The sequence below is a fragment of the Gavialis gangeticus genome, unplaced genomic scaffold (genome assembly GCF_001723915.1).
Source record: "Gavialis gangeticus isolate Ggan-Ray unplaced genomic scaffold, GavGan_comp1, whole genome shotgun sequence".
Classification (NCBI taxonomy): Eukaryota; Metazoa; Chordata; order Crocodylia; family Gavialidae; genus Gavialis; species Gavialis gangeticus.
The window spans coordinates 7,487,503-7,503,411 of NW_017728994.1; positions in this window are offsets into that span (position 1 = coordinate 7,487,503).

Here is a 15,909-nt window from a genome sequence, read left to right on the forward strand (position 1 = left end):
CTCAGCATTTGGCCATGCACAACCCCCCCGCCCCTTCTCCCCCACTTGGTGTCCAGCCACTGGGGATATTTAGACAGAAAAGGTTGAAACCCCTGGTCTAGCTCCATCATCTTTGGAACCACCCTTCAGGTAGTTGAAGGCTGCTATTAAATCTCCTCTCAGCCTTCTATTCTCTAAACTAAATTCTACTAGAATATGTACACTTCCAAAACACATGTCCCACTGTATCTTCTTCTCACCAGCAAGATATTTCTTACAACCATCCATGCTAGGTTAGTGTGTTCTCCTTTTAGTTGTTTACTTATCTGCTCCCCACACCTTCTTCACTTGTCCTTCTGTGAAGTTTCTCACTGGTGCCTTTCTATCTCTCTGCTTTACCACTTCCATCAGTTTCTTATGATCCTTAAAGACCTCCAGACCTATTTTATACCTCTGCATGAAACTTTCTATCCTGGTATAATGAAGCAGTGGTTGCCACACCTATGGACTCTTCAGAGAGGTCTGGCATACTCCCTATTTCCTCAAAATTGCAGCTGTGTGAAACTGGATGATACGTGCTGGTTTCCCTTCTCCCTCCATTACTGCCTTGCATACCGTGCTTTTGTATTTTACACAGACAAACAAAACCAAGTCCGGCAGCCCCCATCTCTCTTGCTTTGTACAGTTGAGATCCAGTCAACATTTCTCTTTTGGCATTCCAGAAGAACACACTTATTTCCCTCCATACTCCTGTTATCTGTCGCCAAGTCAGTGGGAATACAATTTCCATATATAGAATTTAGTTTATCCCCTGTTGCTTCATCATACTCTGATATATGCTTTAGCATCCATTCCTTTGAAAGTCTGTCTCTAACTACTACATTTATATCATCCATATATAATATGCATTTTACCTCTCCCCCTCCTGGTATCTTTATTTTGCTTATCTCTTTGTCTTTTCTTATTCTTTGTGATAACAGTTTCATGCTGCACACCTTGCCTCACTCCTGTATGAATTTTAAAGGCCCTGCTTAGATGCCTATTAATTTGGACTTGACTTTCTGCTTTTCTATACAGTAACCTTATCCAACATATACATTTGTCTGGGAACCCCATTTTTCCTTGCACCTTGAATGCATAATCATGATCCACTCTGTCATATGTTTTTTCTAAATCAAGATTTGCTGTAACCGTGTTTTCCTCTCTTGGGTGTGGGACAGTATATCTCTGATCACTCTGATTGCTTTGGAGATCCTTTTACTTGGTGATGCACATATTTAGTACTCATGCATTATTTTCTGGAGGTTTTTCCTTATCCTCAAAGCCAGCGTCTTGGCCATTAACTTATAGCCCATATTAAGGAGTATACTTGCTCTCCAGTTTTTCAGGAGTTCCCTCTCCCCTTCCTTGAAGAGTAAGATCACAATGCCTCTTGTAAAATATTTCCCTGCCTCCCCTATTTCTGCTATTTTCATGAAAACGTCCACTATATCCCTCCCTACCCATCCCCAGAACTTATCGTAAAATTCCATATACAGTCTGTCTGCTCCTGATGATTTCCTTCTTTGAAAGGTTTTTAAACACTCCTCCACTTCCTTTAAGCTCTTCTCTTCCTCCATCTTTTTGTTTCCCCTCCTCTATTTTCTCTTCAATCTCTTCTAGCAAATCCTTCATCTTCTTTCTCTCTATTTCCTTCTTTTGATATGGCTCTTCATTAACATTTCTCTGCCTCCAATACCTCGCCCTGCTTTCCCCCACTTGTACTACCTTCTTCCTGCACTAATTTTAATTCTCCTTTTACCATCATCTTTCTAGCCAAAAAGTACTGGGACCCTTCTCTGTTTTGTCCCACCTAGGGTGCTTGCGTTCAAAATATTTTCTCTCTCATCTTTCTTGCCATGTTTCTTCTAGTTCCTTTCATACCTGTCTTCCTTCTGCAGCTTCCCTTAGCAGCTCCTGCATTTTCTTTATTGCTCTCTCAGCAGTTTTATTCTTTTCCCCAGGATTCTTTGGCCTTACTTCCTGAAGAATTCTCCCATCCTCTTCTTCACTATCATCCATCATTCTCTGGTACTCTTAAAATATTTCTTCAGTGTTCTCCACCCCTCATACTGTCTCATGTATGCCTGATGTATTTCCTCATCTTGTAACAGTTGCACATTTAACTTCCACACTTCCCTTCCCTTTATGGGTATGTCCAGATGAGCATGCACATGCCTCTTGCAGCATGTTAAACCCCTTTCAGATGCTACAAGAGGCATGTGCAGGAACAGAAAAAGTTCCCCACACTGCAAATTTGGAAATACCCCAAGGAAAAAAAGCGGGGAAAAGCATGGTCCCGGACCATGCCCTGATGCAACTGGAGGCTCGGTCCTCCACAGAAATGCTCTGGTAGCCTGCCAGAGCATCTCTGTGGTTGGCCCTTTCTCTGGTGCTGAAGCACGCTGCCTGCCTGTGCAGGGCAGGCAGTGGTGCAAGCTTCAGGGACCTGGACCCAGCTTCATTCCAGGTAAGTAGTGGGGTGCAGGGCTAGAGCAAGGGGAATGAGCAGGGGGATGGAGACGAGCAGGAGAATGAGCAGGGGGCTGGAGATGACCGGGGAAGGAGCAGGAGCCTTGAGACAAGCCCCTGGAGATGAACTGGAGACTTCCCCTGCTGTCTCCAGCCTCCTGCTCATTCTGCTGCTCATTTCCAGCCTCTGGAGACCAGCAGTCTGGGGGGGAGATGTAGCACATGGAGTGGGGAGCTAGGACCCTGCAGGCAGGGTAGTCTATATGCTGTATGTGGGGCCTCTGCCCTGTGGGGGGCAGGGGACCCACCCCTCCTAAGCAGCCCCCACATCCACAGTCCCCCCACACCTACCCACACACTGGTCTGCATCCTCCCACATCCCTTCACACCCACCCACACACATCCCCCCATCCTGCTTCCCACCCCCTTCCTGCAAACCCCCATCATACACCCACCATGAGATAAGGAAACCAAAAGCAAACATTAAAACATATAGATATTTAGGATTTATTTTATTATGATGCTAGAGCAGCGCTGGGCAACATGTGGCTCAGGGGCCAGATGCGGCCCACCAAGCCATTCTATCCAGCCTGCAGGGCCCCCACAAAATTAAGAAAATTAATATTTATCTGCCCCTGGCTGCCTGTCATGTGACCCTCAATGGCTTGCCAAAACTCAGTGAGTGGCCCTCCACATGAAATAATTGCCTGCCCCTGTGCTAGAGACACTGGTAGGCTTGCAAATTGCTTTAACATTGTAAATATAGCAATAAAACATTGCCCATCTGATCAATCCCTCTCGCTCTCTTTTGTTCTAATTGTGGAAGAATGTGGATTTTGGGGTATTTTGAAAAGTGAATTTGGGATGCCGGTTCAGCAGTCTAGCTGACACAAAGGGCTAGTGTCCCCAGATACCAAGTAGCTGGGTCTCAGAAGCTCCTGTCTATTTGTGTTAATCAAATGCCATGGGCCCAAGGCCCACCCAACTAATTAGTGGCCCCTATGGTGTGGGGCCACTGAATGAATAGCACAACTAATTTCTTGGGACAACTAAAGCAAAAACAGGATAGGAGTGTTGTGGGGGTCAAAGGTTCAAAATCTGAAAATAAATTCTTTGAGGGGGGGACACTGAGCAGAGCCCCCCCCCGGCCACACCCACTGGTCCTCAAAGGCATCCAAGGAGCCAGTGGACACCGCCCACTGGTGCTCTGCCTGGAAGCATGCACGGACAAAGGAGAGGAAAGTGGCTCCTCAGTCTCTGGGCACCTTCCTGGCTAGAGCCTCTTTCCTGGTCAAGTACAAGGCCCACTTGACCAGGGCCAGGAGGAAATTGACCAGGAGGTCCCCAGGACTTGGTGGGGCTGTGGATGGGGTGACCAAAAGCAAAAAGGTGGAGGGTGAAATTCAACCAGAACCTCAGGAGGAGGTTCTGGAGGTAGAGGTGGAGGAGCTGCAGACTGGTGGACTCAAGGTTCATGTGTGCCATGGTTTCCCTCTGTCTGCAGAAGGGGAAGGAGACCAGGGTGTTCATGAAGCTCGCCACATACATGCCTGTGGCAATGGCTCCATGGAGGAGCCACCAGCTGAGGTCCACAGTGGCTTGTGGGATGAGTGTGGAGTACAGACTCAGCCACTGGGATGCCCCAGCCATGCCCTCACCGAGCAGGTCCCACCACTTGGTGTCTGGGTGGGACATAAGGGTGGCATGATAAATTATGTGGCACATGAGTGTATAGAAGTGGTGGCAATGGACAATGGAAAAGTGGACTGGTTTGGTGTCCTGCAGCTGGCTTAGGTGGTGGAGTAGGGAGTGCTGTGAGGCTGGGCGAGGTGCTGGCCCCATGAAGAACTCTGGCTGGCTGGAGGATATGGGGGGGTGGGGTGGGAACCACCTCCACGCAGGACCTTGTCAACAGGGGAAAGGGCATTGGGAGGTAGGGCAGATTTCATCTACTGGACCAGATGGCAGGTCGAACGTGTTGTGGGGAGATCCATGTGTTGGACCAGTGCAGTGGGGTCCATCCACTCCTGCCTATCGTAGTCCAGGAGGTCTCCAATACAGGTGACACCAGATAGAATCAAGCTCTGTTGCAACCAGGGCACCTCTGCTGCCAGCACCTCGAGCTGGGAGTTCCAGAGGAGGGGCTCAACAAACAGGTCAGCACCTTGGCTGAGTGTTGCAGGGGACCTAGAGGTGGAGACCAGCCTCCAGGCCCAAAGGAGGTCTTAGTAGAACTCCAGCAGCCCTCGCAGGTCCTGCAGGGAGAAGACCCACAGGCTGTGGAGCTGCCAGTCATATTGGAGACCCTGGAAGTGGTGGGGGAAGGCACACCCCAGGTAGCCCCATGCCATGTGGCTACCAACACCATATAGCAGTCGCTGCAGGGCCTGAAGGGAGAACATCAGGATCTGGCTGTGGAGGCAAACCAGCCCCTGGCTGCCCTCCTGCAAGGGGAGGCTCAGGACCTCTGCAGTGACCCAGTGCTGTCCTGGCCAGAAAAACTCCAGGGCCCATCTCTGGAGCCCTGCCAGGATTTCATGGGGCACAGGCAGGGTGTGTAAGCGGTCCCAGAGCATGGACAGGACCTGCTGGTTCAGCACCAGGACTCTCCCACACAGGGAGGGACAACTCAGGAGCCCTGACCATGTCCAGAGCCACTCCATCACCCTTGCCTCCAACTGATGAGAGTTCTTCAGTGGGAAGAGCTCTGTGGGGGACAAGTAGACCCCCAAGTACACCAGCAAGCCCACACTACAGCAGATCCCATGGAAAGCTGGTGGGAATGAGTCCACCTGCTACCTGTCACTAGGTCAAAGCTCTTGACCCAGTTGACCTGGGCAGAGGAGGCTGCTGAACACAATGCCTGGCAGCCTCCACCTGCGCCAGGTCTCCTGAGTCCTGGACCATGAGGACTACATCGTCAGCATATGCTGACAGGACGAGGCACACTGCCAGCTCCCGGGGCATCAACTTCACCACCTGCCTCTGCAGGAGAACGAGGAAAGGCTCCAGGGCCAGGGTGTACAACTGGCCTGACAGCAGGCAGCCTTGTGCACCCCTCTCCTGAATGGGATGGGCTCCACTGGGGTCCAGCTGAGCTTGACCAAACACTCTGCAGAACTGTACAGCACCTGGAGAGCCTGCATGAAGCAGGACCTGAAGCCAAGGGCCTGCAGTGTGCCTGTGAGGTACCCATGATCCACTTTATCAAACGCCTTCTCCTGGTCTAGGAACAGGAGGGCAAAAGACAGGCCCTCCCAGTGTGCTAGCTTCAGGAGGTCCCGAACCTGGTACAGGTTGTTGAAGATGGAACATCTGGGCACCGTGTATGTCTGGTCAGGTTGGATCATGTCCATCAGCATGGACCGCAGGTGCAGCAAGATGGCCTTCATTGCCACCTTGTAGTCCATGCACAGGAGGGACACGGGATGCCAGTTCCTCAGGTTGTGGGGATGTCCCTTCTTTGGTAGGAGGGTAAGCATGACCCTCCGGCATGACGGGGAGTTCCCCACTTCCCTCAGATTTGGCCCAGACCATGGCAAAGTCTGGGCTGAGGACATCCCAGAAGGCCTGGTAGAACTATGCGGTCATCCCATCGATGCCTAGCGCCAGGCATCAGGTAGAGGGCAGCTGAAAACTCAGCCAGGGTGAGAGGAGCCTCCAGCTTGTCCTGGTCACCCACACTGACTTGCAGGAGTCCCTCCTACAGGGACAGGTTCCAGCATCACTCGGATCCAGAGAGAAGAGCTCTTCATAGAAGGCCTGCGCACACCAGCGCATCTCACCTGGATCCATGAGGGAGGTGCTGTCACCCACCAGAAGGCAGGTGATGTACTTCTTGGCCCTCTGCCTCCTCTTCAGGGCACAGAAGAAGTGGGACCCATGGTCCATCTCTCAGAGGAGCTGGACACACAAGTGGACAAATGCACCACAGGTGCAGTGGTTGTCCAGAACATGAAGCTCTTCCCACCTCTCCCAAAACACTCCTCAGAGTGACGGGTTGGTTTGGCCAGTGGCCAGGCACCTCTCCAGCTCCAGCACTTCCTGCTTGAGCTGCTCCTGGACTACCTCCTTCCGCTGGGTGTGCCCTGAGTGTAGCTGCAGCAGAAAAGCCGGATGCACACTTTCCCCATATCCCACCATCTCCGATCCAAGGGGAAAGCTGTCCATTGCTCCTACCAGGCCAGCCACAACTCCTGGAAGGCCTTCCTGAATCCCACATCCTCCAGCAGACTGGCATCGAAATGCCAGTAGGCCGACCCTGGATGCCCAGAAACATGTATAAACAAGTAAGAAGAAAGTGGTCCCGCAGTCTCCGGGCACTTTCTGGCCAGAGCCTCCTTCCTGGTCAAGTACAGGGCCCACTTGGCCAGGGCCAGGACGAGGTTGACCAGGAGGTCCTGGGACTTGGTGGGGCTGCAGAAGGGGGGACCAAAAACAAAAAGGTGGGGGGGAAAATTCAACCAGAACCTCAGGAGGAGGTTCTGGAGGTGGAGCTGGAGGGGCTGCAGCCTGGCACACTTGAAGGTCATGTGTGCCAGGGTCCCCAGAAGTTCCTGATGGCAAGTAGCCCTGACCTACTGGCCAGGGCAGGTTTTTATACTTCTGGGGCCAGCACCTGTGCTGCGTTTGTGCTGGCCCCAGGCTCTAGCTCCCTGGGGCTGCAGATCTGGGAGGAGCCAGGCAGGGTTATTTTGCCCCAAGTGTCACAATTTGTTCCACAATGAAGTGCATGTCCAGGCATGTGCGCTAAGGCAAAAAGCCCCAGTTCAAATTTGCACCGCTTCTGTTTGAGCTGCTGCAAGCACATGTGCTTTCATGTGTAGATGTGCCCTATGGAGCTCTTATCAAGACTCAGTTCTGCCTTCAGCATCCGGTGATCACTAAATGCTACACATATGGTTTCTTTCTTTCTTATCCTTCTTTTGATACAAAGACAAAGTAAATTCTTGATTGTTTCTTTCCACTGGTGTCAGTTCAAATGAAAAATTTTTCCTCTGCACACATCTCTTTGTGACCCTTCTTTAATTATATTTGTTAATAATCTGGATGAACTGTCTAAAGTTCCATCTCCTCCTCCTTTTCTGTCACCTGCTTCTATTATGCAATTGAAGCTCCGCAGTATTATTCGCAGCCTCCCTCCAACCATGTAAACTGCTAGCTTTCTAAGTAGAGCCTTTCTCCCCTCCCACTCTGGTGGTGCATATATGTTGAAAACTTCTAATTCTGCTCCTCTGACTTATATACTCATTCCCTGCAGTCTGTCACTGATGGTGTCTTCCATCTACTGTGCTTTCACCTCTGGATTCTTGAATCGTATTGCTACTTCAGCCACTTTGTTCTCACTTGTCCCTGACCACCAAGACAATTCCCATCTTCACCTCTACTAAAAATGTTTATAATCCCTCTCCCCTGGTATACCATAATTTTGTAGACAGATTATGTCAGCCTTTACCTGATTTAACATTGGTTCAACCTGTTCCCATCTTTTTCTGATGGGAAGACACTCCTGATGTGAACTGAAGCTGTAATCAGTGCAGTTTAGCTTGTGCTAAACTGAGTGAGCCTGTCCTTTTAAGGCACTGCTGCTCGTCCCTTTAAGGCACTGATCATCTTTGCTGCTGCTCCTCTTGGTCATCTCCCCCCTCACATTCCCCTTTGCATGCCCGTTGTTCTTGCAAGCTGCCTGATTGCTTTTGTAGGTAGGAAAGCTTTATTTTATTCCTTCCCTGCTGTTTTGCTCTCTGCTTTCCACTCTGGGCTAAAGCCCATGAGAGGTAATGGCAGGAAGCTGCTCTCTGGCTCTAACTGACTCCCCTCTTTATCATGATTCTTTTTCCTTTCTGTTCCTGTTCTTTTTTCCTTTTTTCTGCTTGTCTCTCTGGCTGTTTTACTTGCTCCATCTCTACTTCTGTTGTCTTCTGGGTTACTTCCTTCTTCCTCCTCCCCCACTTTATGCCTTTTGATTATTTGTTTGCTGTTCCCTCCTCCACTTCCATTTTGTGTCCAGTTCTCTCTTGTGCAGCCTCTCTTACAGAGATTCTGCTTCAGTCCACTTCCATTTCTCCCCTAGAAGTCTCCTCTATTATTTCTGTCTCAGTGTCTCCCCACTCTTCTTCCTTACTGTTCCTTTCTGATTCTTGTGGTTCCTGACCTTGGTTGAAAAAGCTATCGGGCACTTATGGTACAAGTGTCCCCCCTACAATTGTATTTTATGAACTGGCACTCTGGTGCTGTGTGACCCATCCCTTCACACCTGTAACACACTATGATGGAACAGTGTGCAGCCAAGTGCCCTTCCTTCCCACGTCTGCTACATTGCTTCAGTTGCCCATGGTATATTGTAAAACCACAGTCTGACCTGTCTGGACCACTAACAGGAGGTGCTACACCTCATCTGGACTCCACTCATTTGGGTTTAACACTGCTCAAGTACCATATTTGTCTCTTACTTTCTCTACCCACAGAACTCTTTGCACATATTTTTCTAGACACCTTCTGTGTCTTCTGCCTCTAATATATCTGTATAGATTCAGACAATGATCACTCTTTCCCGTGACTGTTCTGCTGCCACAAACTTTAACCCTTTTAATTCTTCCCTCTCCCCTTCTTTAGATTTCTCCCAAAATTTGTCATATTTTTCTTTGTTTCAGTAAGTCAGTTGCCGTATCTTTTAGTTGGAGAAAGCAATCACGTTGGTGAAGTGGAAGTTCCCAACATCTTGAACACAAAATTGTATCTGTTTACTGTTGATCCCTTCTGCACCCTATTGCTGGTTAATGTTGCTCCCTGTGTTGCTCTTATCCATAATCTCCATTCTGGACTGGCATCTCATGGTGTCTCCTTCCTGTCTTTCTGCCATACCACTCCTGATGGGCTGACCTTTCATCGTTCTCCCACTGATCCTCCTGTCACACTCCCAATGGTCCTTCTTCAGCTCTATCTTTTACTCTCTTCTGCTCCCATTGTTCTTCTGTCCTCATCTCTTTCCCTGCTGTTTTCTTTGCCACTGCCTCTGTTGCTGTGTCTGTGGTTGCTCCTGCCTTCATGTTTCCTGTCTTCTTTTCTTTCTACTTTTTCACCTTTATCTACTCTCCCTCTGTCTCCAGACCTTCATTTCTGCTCTTCATTTCTCTTTCCACCTCCTGGTTATCAGCCATCACTGCCATTGTACTGCTCCACTCCTTATCTGTAGCATATTATATACCAGCAGTATGTGGCCAAGTGTTGTTCTTGCCCACACTTGCTACAGAGTTTAAGCTGTCCAAAATACATTGTAAACCCTCCGTGTGGCTCTGCTTGGATTACTACTGACAGTAAGTGTATTATCTTGCCAGGACTCCTCTCATCTGCCCTTATTACCATTTGAGATCTCCATGATCCCATCCATAGACCGTATTTATTGCTTCTCTTCTCAACATACATAACTTTTTGTACATAATTCTCCAACCATTTTTTGTCTCCTCCATCTCAAGCATATCTGTGTACATTCGAATAATTATTGCCTTTTCTCTTGTCTTTTCTCCTGCAATAAAACTTATCCCCTTCTCTCACTTGCTGCTGCATATGCTTGCAAGAATCCTCATAACCTTCTTTGTGCCAATAAGAAATTTCCCAAGACTTCCAGTTAGGAAAGGCTGACAAGACTATTCAAATGTTCCACTTTAAGATCCAAAACTTCAAACAGGATTTTTTGTCTATAAATTCATATCTATTAATTGTATATATTCATCATATCTATTCATCTGACTTCTCCGTTCTCCTTCCCCTGTTACTACTGCTCTTATTCTAATACTGCTGTTTTGTCTCTCACTTGCCTCATCTTCTTTCTCTTTGTGGATCTGGCTTATTCTTCCCACTAGTCATCTTCTTTTCTTAATCACTGTTTAATTCCTCTTTCCTCTCTCCTGACCTCCTCTCTTCTTCTTCCCCTGTTCTTCCTGCCGACTGGATTCTTTCCTCATTGCTTTCTTTAATAAAGCCTCCTCCAAAACCACTGATCCCACCTTTCTTTCTTATCTTCTTTCATCCTCTCTTCCCCACCTTCATTCATCCTCCATCAGACTCTCAGTTTTCACTTCTGCTTTCAGATTCATTTCTCATCTCTTGGTACACTTCTCCTTCCATAACTGTGACTCCTTTCCAAGACCACTGCCAGTGCTGCTCTGGGTTTCAAGAACTCCTCTTTGTCCTACATCCCTATGCTCTGTGATTTATCCCTCTCCCTCCGCTGCTCCTGGCATCACTCCAGGAAGTAAACTGGGCCTTTGCCTAGCCTTTTCTCTTGATCTTAACCAAAGGGCAGCTGAGAAGCTATGCTGTTGAAGGGAACCTACCACATTTTTGTTTTGCAGAAATATTTATTTCTGTACATGAGAGGGAGGATACTTGCTTGGTAGTAGAGACTTGATGATTGAGCTTGGCTCAGCCTTATTTCAAAACTTGACTTTTAGGCTTTGCCCAAGTGAATTTAGAAATTGGAACTGATTTGGCCCTTGAAACGAAATGTATCAAGCGGAGTGCCCCAGGAGTCAGTTCTGGGACTGGTTTTGTTCAATCTCTTCGTTAATGATCTGGAAGATGGAATGGAGTGCACCCTCAGCAATTTTGGAGATGACATCAAGCTTGGGGGTGTAATAGATAGGCTGGAGGGTAGGGGTAAGATTCAGAGTGACCTCGACAAATTGGAGGAATGGGCCAAAAGAAATATCATGAGGTTCAACAAGGACAAGTGCAAAGTCCTGCACTTATAATAAGAATCCCATGCCTGGGACTAACTGGCTAAGCAACAGGATTGCAGAAAAGGACCTGGGGGTTACAGTGGACAATAAGCTGGATATTAATCAACAGTGTGTTCTAGTTTCCAAGAAGGCTAACAGCATACTGGGCTGCATTAGTAGCAGATTGAAGGAAATAATTATTCCCCTCTATTCTGCACTAGTGAGGCTACATCTGGAGTACTGTGTTCAGTTTTGGGTCTACCACTATAGAAAGAATGTGGACAAGTTGGAGAGAGCCCAATGGAGGGCAAGCAAAATGGTTTGTGGGCTGGGGCACATGACTTATAAGAAGAGGCTGAGGAAACTGCGCTTATTTAGTCTGGAGAAGAGAAGACTGAGGGGGGATTTGACTGCAGCCTTTAACTACCTGAAGGGTGGTTCCAAATAGGATGGAGCTAGACTGTTCTCAGTGATGGTGAATTACAGAACAAGGACCAATAACCTGAACTTGCAGCAAGGGAAGTTTAGGTCGGATATTAGGAAAAACGTTCTCACTAGGAGGGTGGTGAAGCACTGGAATGGGTTACCTAGAGAAGTGGTGGAATCTCCATCTATGGAGGTTTTTAAGACCTAGCTAGACAAACCCCTGGCTGGAATGATCTAGATGGGGATGGTCCTGCTTTGAGCAGGGGGTTGGACTAGATGACCTCCTGAGGTCCCTTCCAACTCTAATTTTCTATGATACTATGATTATACACACACACACACACACACACACACACACACACACACACACACTTATAAATAATCATAAAATATATATATGTATATATATAGGTTTCTACTAGATATAAATAGGTGCCAAATTGCTGCTCAAGTGTGTTTATGAAACACCTGTGCTAAAACTTGCTACTGTTTCAAAAAATGATAACATGCATCAATTCTGGATGAACTGAGTCTATGGGTACTGTATGTAAATTACGACAGCCATATTTTGTTTCAAAGTTATTGTTTTCATATTTACTCCTCACTTCCATGTGCTCATGGAGAGCAGGATCTGACAGTAAGGGGAGGGTGGAAAGGACTGTCAGGGGAAAACACTGGGGAGAAGCAGAGAGCAAAGAGTTATCTCATCCCCCAGATTTATTTTCCCTGCTGTAATAATGGTGGGGGGACAAATTCAAGGAAACTGCCAATCATTAGATTCTATACCAAGAAAATTTAAAGAAATGTATTACTTTTCCATATATAGAATCTAACTATTGGTGGGGGGGGCGTTATCTTATAATCAGGGTCATCTATTTGAGTAAATATGGTATTTCTGTATTGAGTCATCTGAAAGCCTAATACCTCTATTCTGTCCTTGATATAATTACATGCAAGAAGGAAAGACTCTTTTAAAATATAGGTTTTTATATTGTGCTCATCATTTTAGTGAAGAGAAGAGAATTGCACTGAATATATTGCAGGGAGCTTAATACTGATGCTGAATGTATGGGGTAAAGGATTTGTCCTGTTAAACAAAGACAAATGGATGTATGTACTAATGGATAGCCTTGATGAGATGAAGGATTTTAATGGGATCCAATAGGTTTTTCATCACTCCCTAGGAGCAAGATCTTAATGAGTCCTTTCCATTATCCTGATTGTAGCCATATTTAAAGACATCTCCACTGCTGTCTGAAGATGAAACTTAAGAATTAAGAGGAGTTGACTATCCTATCTTTCTAGCATGCATTGCAATGGCAAAATTCTGGTCTAGGTCTGCATAATTTTGGTGTTCTCCTGTGTCCATGGGGCTCTCCCTTTGTTTTCAATATCAGAGTTTTGTACCCTTCTGTAAGAGACTTTTGTCTTGAATCTCTTACAAAGAGTGCATTAATTGGAAACCAGGCATTTGATTATTATCCAAAATTCTGTCATAAATCAATCCATGTATATTTAAACAAGTTAAATCAGCATAATGGGAAAAGATGTGCAGACAATTAAAATAATTAACTCAGAGGAGTGCAGGTCAACACAATGGTATGAGCTATTGGTCACTGTTGTGATCAGTGCACTTATATGGCTGTGGCAGCCAATCCTAGCAGGGAACAAAACTAAATCTTTCTCCTGTGGAAACTGCTCTATTTTCAAAATGATCTGACAGTGGGACCATGGGTCTTCCAAAATACTCGAGGCTTTCAAAGGTTTAATTATTTTTGCTATTAATTTTTATTGCTATAGGTGGAAAGCTTCTCTGTGTGCTTTTGTTTGCAGATCTATTTGTTTAATAAACCATACTGTATATTCCTTTCTAATCAAATCAGAGCAGAGGTGATAGGTCTGTAGTACATTAATAATCTGATATTTTCCAGGTAGACAGCTTTTCTTAATCACTGACACAAGGACATTGACTTATAGTGTTGTTTATTTGGTTGTTAATGGTTTTCCTAAATCTAGCCATATAATAGAGCTGCGGCTTATGGATATCTTTCTGCATTTGGAAGACTTCGTATTAGAAAGCAGAGTCAGGAATTCACACCTGGTGGTTGCTCTCTGTTCTTTCATGCTTCTCCTGGACTGCCCTAGAAAGATGCAAGAGTCAGGTGGACCAATCTGCCACTAAGGCCTTCCTAGTCAGACACAAATCCAGTTGAGCCCCTATCCTCTTCTGTTCCCACAGTCTAACAGGAATACAGGCAATGGAGCAGTCAATTCTTCTTTGTCCTACATTCCCTGAGTTGGTGTAAGTGGTCCTGGGAAATTTTCTAGTTCCCACAGAAGCTGCTAATAGATTTACAGTAGAAGGGAGAAAAGGTGATTGTGTTCACTATTTTGTCCTCTGCAGGAGGGTTGGTACGAACTCTTCTGTTTAAATATTACAAGGCTCAACTCCAAAAACATGTGATTAATTCACAAGCAAATATCCATTTTCTTTCATTCTTAAGGCAGCAATTTAGAGCCCTGAGTGCCAAAAGCAGGTTGGATGCTCCTGAATGGTGTGAACATCATGTGAGGGACAAACTAAAAAGGACAAACCAACAAATAATCTGTAAAGGAAAACTGGACCACTGAGTAATCCTTTATGAATAGTAATATTCTTTAATGTTCTTTTATTTTCTGTGGTTTGCTCAAGGTTGTACCATCATAAGTAGAGTGGAGCTCTGAATTCTTGACCTTTCCTACAATCACTAGACAGATCAGTAAAAATTTCAGCATAAATACAATTAGATATTTAGCATCAGAGTCAAAGGCCATCATTAACAGACCCCATTTTAAATGGCATTAAAAATACTACTTGACCAGGATTATTATTGACAGATGTTACAAGTTAACTTTGTGTGTGTTGCATTTTAAAAATATGTGCTCAAGAGACACTTTAGTAGAGGAGATCCCCTCTTGGTGCAAGGAAATAAACTGTGGAAAGGCATGTAGAGATCAGAGCATAAACAATGATGAATTTGCTGTAATTCACAATATTACATTCTCCTGTGGTGTGCTGTTGTAGGTAGTTGGAATGCATGTGCTTGTGGAGGGGGGGTTACTAGGTCAGAATGAGCACTGTGGCTTTTTTTCCTTTATGCGAGGTTTTAAGATCTGCTTTGTGCCTTTTTTTAACGTGCTAACTGCCAACACAAGAACAATGAGCTATTAAGTCAATAAGGAATGAACCATGGGCATATTCTGCAGACAGAAGTGAGTATTTTAACTGAGTGTTCTAGCAGGCTTTAATGTAATCCACATCAGCTGGAAAACCCTAGCAAGCATATGGCTATTATAAAGGCCAGTCAATGCTTTGGTTTTGAATAATTTTAAGCGCTCTGGTTATTTAGTGCAGATGCTTCTGTTCATGTGGTACCTTTAGGATAGAGCTATAGGCATTGAACTTTTGACCCACAATTTCCCTTATGTAATGTAGTGTCCATCAAGTGCACCAGCTTGGGTTATAAAATAAGCTGGAATAATAATTGGCTTGCTCAGTACCTGATGAAATATGCTTTTCCTCAAGGGGTTCCTCTTTGTCTCAGTCAGATTGTCTTAGACCTTGAAAATATTTTCTGCCTTAACTGCCACCACCTTTTTGCTTGAAGAAGACTTGGCATTTCACACAGCCTGTTAAAATCTTTCTCTGCCATAAGTTTAACTGTGGGGTAGTAAAAGGCTTTACCTCCTAGAGTTTGGGAATAAAGCTCTTGGAAATCTCTCCGTCCCTGCTAGCCTTAGGAACAATAGGATGGGATTTTAAATATTATTCCCCATAGCTGCATGCACATGCTCAGTGTGTGTGGGCTTCTGTAGAGTAGTGCACTGAAAATGTTTGCTTGCTTGGTGTCTTCATAAACATGTATGTCATTTGCACCATTTGGTCCTCATTGTTTTGTTTAGCAATATCCTGAAAAACAACTTATGTTTTTCATATTGTTTCTTAAAAAGTGTAAAAAATATAAATATTTCTGCTCAAAGTACACGCCAGAATGAGCTTTTGGTATATAGTTTTAGTGAATGAGGAAACTTCTGCTCTCATTTATAACAGAGCTGATATGCAATAACTCCACTTTTTTATTTACAGCTACAGTGTTGCTAAATCTCAAGATTTTTGGCCTTGTTCTGAAAGTCTATGCTTTGGGAATGTGAAAAACAATACTCTTTCTTATAAATATATTTATATTTGTATACATATATAAAAGAAAAAGCTAAGTTTGTCACATTCCTGAAG